Below are 9,712 nucleotides of genomic sequence, written 5' to 3' on the forward strand. Positions count from 1 at the left end.
CAAAACTTAAGTCCAAATGGATCAAAGACCTCAACATAAGACCAGTTACACTGAACCTGACCAAAGAGAAATTGGGGAATAGCCTTGAACTCATTAGTACAAGAAAAGACATTCTGAACAGAATACCATTAACACATATTACAGGAATTCTGTCACTGGTCCAATAGCCAATTGAGAGGACCATTTTGGTCCAAGAGGCAGGGTTTTCATTGGTAATGGACGTGACCAAGGAAGAGGCAGCACTTTCAAGCCAAGAAAAGAGTGGTTGGCAGGTATTAGTGGCAGATTGTGGTTCAGCTCAGGTTCCCCTTTTGTTCTTTAATATTTGTGCATGGGATTTGCATTTTAATAAACCATAAAGAAGTATTTATTAAACACAGGCTCTAAGATCAACAATAAATGGGACCTCATGAAACTGAAAAGCTTTTGTAAGACAAATAACACTGTCATTCAGTCAAAGCCACAGCCCACAAAATGGGAAAAGATTTTTTACTAACTCCACATCCAATAGAAGACTAATATCCAAAATATATAAAGAACTCAAAAAACTAGATATCAAAAAACAAATAATCCAACTTAAAATGGGGTATAGACATAAACAGAGAATTCTCAATAGAAGAATCTCAAATTGCTAAGAAATGCTTAAAGAAATGTTCAATACCCTTAGCTGTCAGGAAAATGTAAATCAGAACTACTTTGAGATTCCATCTTAAACCTGTCAGAATTGCTAATATCAATAACATGAGTGACAGTTCATGCTGGTGAGGATGGGGAATAAAGGGAACACTCATCCACTGCTGGTGAGAGTGAAAATTCATACAGCCACTATGAAAATCAGTGTGGAGGTTCCTCAGAAAGTTGGGACAATAGCTACCTCAAGATCCAGCTATACTACTATTAGATCCATACCCAAAGCACACTTCATCCTACCACAAATACACTTTCTCAAACATGTTCACTACCGCTCCATTCATAATAGCCAGAAACTAGAAACAACCTTGATGTCCTTCAACAGAAGAATCAATAAAGAAAATGTGGTGCATGCACACAATGGAGAATTACTCAGCCATTAAAAGATTACATCATGAAATTTTCAGTTAAGTGGACAGAAATAGAAAAAAAATCATCTAGAATGAGGTATTCCAGGCCCAGAAAGACAAACAGTATGTATTCACTTATATGTCGATATTAGCTGTTAAGTTAATGATAGCCAAGCTACAATCCATAGAACCACAAAAGATAGGTTTAGAGTAAGTGGCTAGAGGGAACAGATAGCTCTTGTTAGGAAACATGGATTGATGGGTGTAAAGCTGGAACAGGAGGATCATGTTGGGAGAGGGTTTGAGCAAGGGAATACAGGGAGAAACAGCTAAAATTATGGGACATTTGAAGGATAATATGGAAACCTAATAAAGTATAAACTTTCTAAAATACCTTCACATATGAAAGTGATCTAACTGAAATCTCCAAATAATAGGGGAGACAAAGTCCCAACTGGCCATGTCTTGTCACCAAATGAAGTTTCCAATACAGGGGTTGGGTTGCATCTAATTGAGTTGTTTACCAAAGGGATACCATGGGAATTTACAAGCAACACAGGCTGTTGCCAAGACAATAAGTTGCTGTCCACAAACTGACAACAGGGCCCCATTGCTGAAGACAACACTCACACAACTCATTGAACGTGGATATGTCAAGTATGTGCCTACATAGAACATTTACTGCTGTGGGATGGTCTGTATGTCAAGTGTGTTGCTGATTGGTCAGTAAATAAATCACTGATTGGCCATTGGCTAGGCAGGAAGTATAGGCGGGAAAAAGAGAAAAATTCTGGGAAGTGGAAGGCTGAGAGGGAGACACTGCCAGCCGCCACCATGACAAGCTGCATGTGAAGATCCCGGTAAGCCACAAGCCATGTGGCAAGGTATAGATTTATGGAAATGGATTAATTTAAGCTGTAAGAACAGTTAGTAAGAAGCCTGCCACGGCCATACAGTTTGTAAGCAATATAAGTCTCTGTGTTTACTTGGTTGGGTCTAAGTGGCTGTGGGACTGGCAGGTGAGAGAGATTTGTCCTGACTGTGGGCCAGGCAGGAAAACTCTAGCTACAATTTACCTCTATGTTCTAGTGTCTTTGGTAGAGGGATATATCCTGCACACCAACAAAAGAAGCACATAAACAGACACAAACCCTTTAATCTATACTGGTGTCTTGCCTGCAAGATTGGTGGCACAAAGCTGCTTGGAGTAACCAAACAATATCTGATTTGACTTAGGGCCCACAACATGAGATAGAATCCTTACCTGACACTGCTTGTGTGATCAAGAGCCTGAGATTGGATAGCTCTGGCACCTATAGTAAAACCACATACTACTGGTCTTAAAACAAAACAAAACCAAAACATAGTGATAAAATGACTCCTAATGATAGTCTACATAGTCATTGATCAGTGCCTTGTTCAGCCATCATCAGAGAAGCTTCCTCCTGTAGCAGATGGGAACAGATACAGAGAACCATAGCCAGGCATTACACAGAGAGTGAGAGACTTTGGAACATTCAGTCCTAAATGGGATGTCTCCATCAAATCCCTCTCCTCAGTGCTCAGGGAATGCGTCCTCCTTCAAGAGGGAGTAGAAAGAGTGTAAGAGCCACAGGGAATGGAGGACATCAAGAAAACAAGGCCTTCTAAATTAACATGAACAAAACTCACATGATATGAACTCACAGAGACTGAATCAGCAAGCACAAAGCTTGCACAGGTCTGCACTAGGTCCTCTGCACTTATATCATGGCTTCTAGCTTAGTGTTTTTATGGGGATTCCTGATTGTGCTAACTATGGGTCTTTGATTCTTGTGCCTTCTCTTGGGTTCTTTTCCTTATGTTGGTTTGTCCTGTCCAACTTCAATGTGATAGTTTTTGTTTTATCTTGTTATATTTTATTATTATCCCTTAGAAGCCTGTTCTTTTCTAATGAGAGACAGAAAGGTAGTGGATCCAGATGGGAGGGGAGGTGGGGAGGAGTAGTGGGAGGGGAAACTGTAATCAGGATAATTATGTGAGGAAAGAATCTATTTTCAATAAAAGGAAAACATTATAAGTGTGTGTGTGTATGTGTGTGAGAGACACAGAGAGAGAGAGGAACACACACACACACACACCACTCATTTATTTTGAGGTGCTGGGACTCGGGCATTCTGGTCAGACACTACCAATGAACTATAGCCTCAGCTGTAGAGGCCTTGACTTTTTGCACAATGCTTTATTTCTACCACCTCACACTATGCCTGGCATAAAATATGGTTTTAGTCTGTTTGTTGAATGAATCAACACCTTTTATTTGGCTCCTCTGTCTTAACAACATCAAGAAATTGATATAGCTGAAACTGTGTTCAAGTAAGTAAAGAAAATATGTATTTGATGGTAAAAATTTTATGATGAGAAATAATCAATATCTCATAATACTCAGTCTTTGTTCATGTTCTGTAGCTCAGAAATAAACTTCAACATCTTTCCTTTTAAAGATTCCATAATTCTCTCTTTGCATGGATGGAAGTTTGTGATAAAGTGATGGAGTTTATTGTAGAATCAGAAAGAATTTTTTCACCTTTGTTCATCTGTGGTGGTATTGTGTTTCCCAAAATATTGTGCACCCTAATAAATTTATCTAGTGTCAGAGAACAGACAGCCACTAGATACAGAGGCTAGAAAATGGTGGCACTTACACCTTTAAACCTAGCATTCCAGAGACAGAAATCCCTCTGGATCTCTGTGAGTTCAAGGCCACATTGGAAACAGCCAGGCATGGTGACATATGCCTTTAATCCCAGAAAGCAGCCTTAATCCCAGGGAGTGGTGGTAGAAGGCAGAAAGGTATATAAGGTGTGAGGAAGAGAAACTAGAAGCATTTGGCTGATTAAGCATTTTGGCAGGTTAAGCTTCAAGCTTTCGAGCAGCAGTTCAGCTGAAAGTCATTGGGATGAGGACACAGAATCTTCCAGTCTGAGGAAACAAGACCAGCTGAAAAGTTGGCCAGGTGAGGTTAGCTGAGGCTTGTTCTGCCTCTCTGATCTACCAGCATTGACCTCACAACTGGCCTTGAGTTTGATTTTATTAATAAGACTCTTTAAGATTCATGCTACATTAATCCATCAAATTTTTTATCGAGTTTGGTCCAGTCCTATCAATTATCAATGCACTCACAGACAAGTTTGTAAGTCTAGTCACAATCTTTTCCTAGACAGTCTCTGATATATCTCTCAGGATTTAGTCACAAGTCAGTATTTTGGGGGATTCATGGTTGCAAACTGATGAGGGCTTAGGGAATCATGTAGATGAGAAGGTATGCCCTAAGAGTTTGGAAGCCAGTAGCATCATCCAGCCTAATGGTATAGGTAATTTACTTGGATTCTTTAATTAGGAAAGACTCCAAACGTCAGAAGACAGATGATAATTATGGACAAGACCTTCAGGAAATATGAGATTAAAAGAGGATCCTCAATAAAACCTGGTGTTGGGTGAAGCAGTTCTGGATAGCAATCAGAATGAAAGGGAGAAAATCCAAGAATATATTTAGCTGCTGTACAACATGTAGGGCAGTAAGGCAGTGGTTCTCAACCCATGGGTCATGACCCCTTTGGCAACTCTCTGTCTCCAAAAATATTTACATTATGATTCAAAACATTAGCAAAATTACAATTATGAAGTAGTAGTGAAAATAATTTTATGTTTGGGGGTCATCAAAACATAAGGAACTGTAATAAAGGTTCACAGCATTGGGTTGAGGACCTCTGATCTAGGGGCATTTCTACTTAACAGAGAGCAACATTCTACAGTGAGAATCTTGTTTGTTTCTGAAGGCTTGTTTTTGTTCTGCTTATTCTCTTAGATTTGGAACCAGAAAAAAGTAAACCTTAAGGGTCTCTGAGAATAGAATTAGACTGAGAGAGGGGCATATAACCAGAATATCTCATCTTTATGCATTGATGATACTATAATTATAATTATAACTGGAATTTCCTAAGTCTGTTATAGGGATGGAGTTTCTGGGCTCATACATTTAAAGAAGTACTAACATTTCAGGCTTGGATGATAGTAACTTCAATCATAAATCCTTAGTTTGTATATATTTCCCATTGTCTTATAGCCTTAAAGATTTCAAAAAATGTAAGTATAAATAGCTGGAAAACAACATTATTTTGTGTGTTTATATGATCTGTGTGAGTCTCATCAGATTAACCATATTTTTGTATTGAATAATTCAGTGTTTCAGCACTGTGAAAGCCAGAATCTTGCAAAGCCAGCTAGACATATGTAGAGATTCCCACACATATATTCACAGCTTTTTTTAAATAAAATCTTTTTTGGGAAATATTTTGGACACATTTCACAGTTTTTCTTTACACAAATCTCCCAGTGAAGGCTTTCCCAGTTACCCAGCATGCATGGCTTTGTTTTGCAAGGATAGTCAAGAATTTCACTTTCAATTCCAAAATTAAAGAACACTGGGAGGAGTATCGTCTCCCCCACCCACACTCTCCTAAAAGCTTAAAGAAACTCCATGTATATTTTCTGGAGTGGCTATGACTACAGACTGATATTTCTGTTCCCCAGATGGAGTATGAGTGGTAGTGAAAAGCAGAGGACCACATTGGGATTCAAGAATATCACTGATCAATTTACTTACAGTATTTATGTATTAGTTTTCTGACCTGTAAAATTGAAATAATTATAGAATCAGTCTCAGGAGTTTCGCGCTATTTACTTATTAGTTGCTGCTATTTTTTTAAAGGATTGCATTTTCTAAAAGATAGTGTATTTAAATGTGTATCCATATGACCTGGTGAAGAATAATTAGAATAAAAAGTAGGAGACTGACTAAAACAGAGAAAGAAAGGAAAAGCTCTAGGGATTTGCAAAAGCAGTTTAGAACAGCTGGAAGTGTGGGAAAGGGACAGGTGACACAATAGTAAGAATAAACAAAAGCAAACCAAGTTTCAGCTGTGCAGCTCTGCAGGAGCCTCATCCAAAAGGTAAGCCAAGTGGCCATGATGAAAAGAAAGTCAGTAGTATCCCCAGGACAAGTCTACGGGGTTCACAAGCATGGACTCTAGTTGTAAGTTTGGGTAAGGCAGACATTTCTCTGGTGGAAAGGAATAACATTTTGTTACTCTATATGCCTCAGAGAACAGTGTCTCACTACCACCTTAAGAGGGACCCTATATTGAAATCTGAGTTATCCTGGGGGCTTGAGAACAGTGAACAACCACAAATAAGGTAGCTAGAATTTGTCCTTCTACAGCTCCAAGATGAGAAAATGCAGGAGAGCCAGATGACAGCAAATTAAAAAGCACAGCTTACTGGGGGTTGGATTCAGGCTGTAAAGTGCATAACCCTGTCCTAGGTGCCCTAGAGTATCTTTCATCAATTTAAAATAAATCTGAAATTTAACAGCCTCAAGACTGAGGTCAACAGGTATGTCATCTTTGGAGCCACCCATCTGCCTGGTTGCTTTAGAACCTTCAAACCTTGTAGGATCCCACAGTGACTCCAGTTTGTTTCATGATGCCATCTTGACTCAAGGTCAGAGAGTTCAAGCTTGTCTTTGCTCCTTAAGGCTGGATAACAGGATGTTTGGCCAAAGACATGGTTGTCAGATATCTTGAGAATTAAGGAGGTGTTTATGCTTTTTTGTTCCTTGAACCATGGTGTCCTTGAGAGGGGGAGGTCTTTTGTAGCCCCTGCTTTGGGTATAAAAAGGCTGTGAGAAATAAACTCGAGGCTACTGTGGTACTGACTCAGAGCCCTCCTAAACCTATCCTGTGTCTCTGTCTATTATTCTGTCTCTGTTTTTCCTAGCTGTCTTTTCTCAATCCTCACTCTCCTATTCAGGACTATTTAACAGGTTGGGCAGGACCCAAAAAAACCTCTCCATCAGTGTCCTGAAACCCACAGATGCAGTCCTCCAGGAGGGCACTTAACTCATAATATGTCTTGAAAGTAAAGATGCAGCTTCTCTTCCCATACAGTTCTTGGTAGTGGGATTGCTTCTCTCTTTGCCATGCATTTGGGAGAGACCCTCCAATTGAAGATTAATTATTCTAAGCATTGTTGTCGGGGATGTTCAAGAATTTGTAGAATCTGCCTAACCCACAGATTATAAAATAAGTGTGACCAACAGAAACCCTTGGTGTTCAAAAAAGGGAAGTTACTAAATTAAGGGGAGTAGTGGTAGATATAAAATACTGCTCAAGTATGGGCCCAACATAAAACAGAGGAAAGACAAGAATCTGGAATTTCAAGAGACTTATCCCAGAACATATAGGCAGTAGTCCCAAATGTTTGAGGACCAAGAAAGCAATTGCTCCAGCACTTTACCATTTTTTGTATTTTTCCCACCCCACATACTTTACTGTTTATATTAAACTTTTAAAATACTTAAATTTTATTGTATGTGTGAGTATTTGCCTGAATGAGTCTGAGCATTGTAGTTGAAGTTTTCTCTAGTCCCACCCAGGCCTGCAGCCACTCAGACCCAAGTAAACACACAGAAACTTATATTACTTATAAACTGTTTGGCCATGGCAGGCTCCTTGCTATCCAGTTCTTATATCTTAAATTAACCCATTTCTATCAGTCTATAAGTTGCCACATGGCTTGTGGCTTACCAGTACTTTCACACCATGCTTCCTCTGTCTCTGGCTGGTGACTCCTCACTCAGCCTTCCTGTTCCCAGAATTCTCCTCTCTGCTTATCCCGCCTATACTATACTTCCTGCCTGGCTACTGGCCAATCAACGTTTTATTTATCAATCTATCAGAGCAACACATTCACAGCATACAGAACATCCCACAGTAGAGCACCACATGCGTGCAGTGACATGAGGCCAGAAAACACTGTTGGGTATCCACGAGCTGGGTTTGTGATGGTTGTGAATCACAATGTGGATGCTGAGAATTGAACCAGTATCCTCTGGATGCACAGTTAGTGCTTGTAACTGCTGAGTTATCTCCCCAGCCCCTATATAAAACTTTTGCTAGCTTTTTTACTTTATTGAATTCAATTCTTTTTGTTATTTTTCCCCTCCATATATCCATCTAATTTCATTCATATAGTTTCAATTTTATTTTTGGTAAATTTTCATTTTTGGCCTTTGTGTTTCCCTTTTTACTTTCCCATCATAAACTCAGTGGCATTTTCATATTATCTTGGTTTTTTTGTAAAACTTTTATATTTTTATATTTTAATTTTCTATTTAATTTGGTGTGTTTATATACTGTTTTGCACTTTCTAGTTATTGGGAAACCTGTTTTCATTTTTTTCTAATATCTTGGCCTTTTCCTTTCTATAACATCCACCTCTAATTGTCCTCTTTTCTCATTTAATTTATTTAATCTTACTTGCTCCTTCTTTATTTTCCTTTCTATCTGCCTTCTTTCTTTATCTCATTCATTTACTATATTCCATATTTATACTCAATACTTTTTTAACATCCTAGTACAATCTATATTACTTTGGCATTTTCTGTTTTATGATCTCTAGTGATGTATTATTGAGCTTTAATACATTTTAACTGTGCTCTATTTTGCATGATTTGACAATGTTGCTTTTACAGCAGTTTGTCTAGCCCTTATAATTACTAATTTATTGCTGTGACAAAATACTTTAAAATGCATTGTGGTGGTTTGAATGAGAATGGCTCCCATAAGACCATATGTTTGAATACACGGTCCTCAGTTGGTGGGACCTTTTGGAAGGATTATGAAGTGTGGTCTTACTGGAAGAAGTGCATCACTAGGGGTAAGTTTTGAAGTTTCAAAAGAGTTGGATCATTCCTAATGTGATCTCTCTCTCTCTCTCTCTCTCTCTCTCTCTCTCTCTCTCTCTCTCTCCCTGCCTTCTACTTGTAGATCAAGACACAAGCTCTCATCTGTTCTAGTCACTATGGCTTTGGTTTGCCATTATGTACTCTAACCCTCTGAAACCATAAGTTCAAATTAACCCCTTTCTTTTTTAAGTTGCTTTGTTAGTAGTGTCTTATCACAGAATTGGAAAAGAAACTAAGACAACTTAAGGAATGATAAATTTTGCCTTACAGTTTGAGGGTATAGTACATCATGACAAGAAAAGCATGATGGTAGGACCACTTCATTTGCAGTCATGAAGCAGAAAACAATTACATGTGTTCAACTTGCTTTCTCCTTTTTATTCAGTCTCGAACCCCAACACATGAAATGACATTACCTAGATTTAAGTTGGGTCTTCCCATCTCAATTAACACAGTCTAGAAACTTCCTCACAGACATACTCAGAGTGTATCCTCTAAATGATTTTAAGTCTTGTCACTCTGACAATAAATATTAGCCATCACACTCCCCCTTGAGTGTTGCTAAGGATTAAACTATCAAAAACACTGAAGACAGCTTATGTTGGAGAGGATGTGGAGCAAGGGGAACTCTCTCCACTGTTGGTGGGAATGCAAGCTTGTACAGCCACTTTGGAAATCAATATGGCACTTTCTTAGAAAATTGGGAATCAATCTCCCCCAAGACCCAGCTATACCACTCTTGGGCATATTCCCAAGGAATGTTCAATCATACCACAAGGGCACATGTTCAGCTAGGTTCATAGCAGCATTGTTTGTAATAGCCAGAACCTGGAAACAACCTAGATGCCCTTCAACTGAAGAATGAATAAATAAAATGTGGTACATA

Source organism: Peromyscus eremicus, chromosome X (assembly GCF_949786415.1).
Source record: "Peromyscus eremicus chromosome X, PerEre_H2_v1, whole genome shotgun sequence".
NCBI lineage: Eukaryota > Metazoa > Chordata > Mammalia > Rodentia > Cricetidae > Peromyscus > Peromyscus eremicus.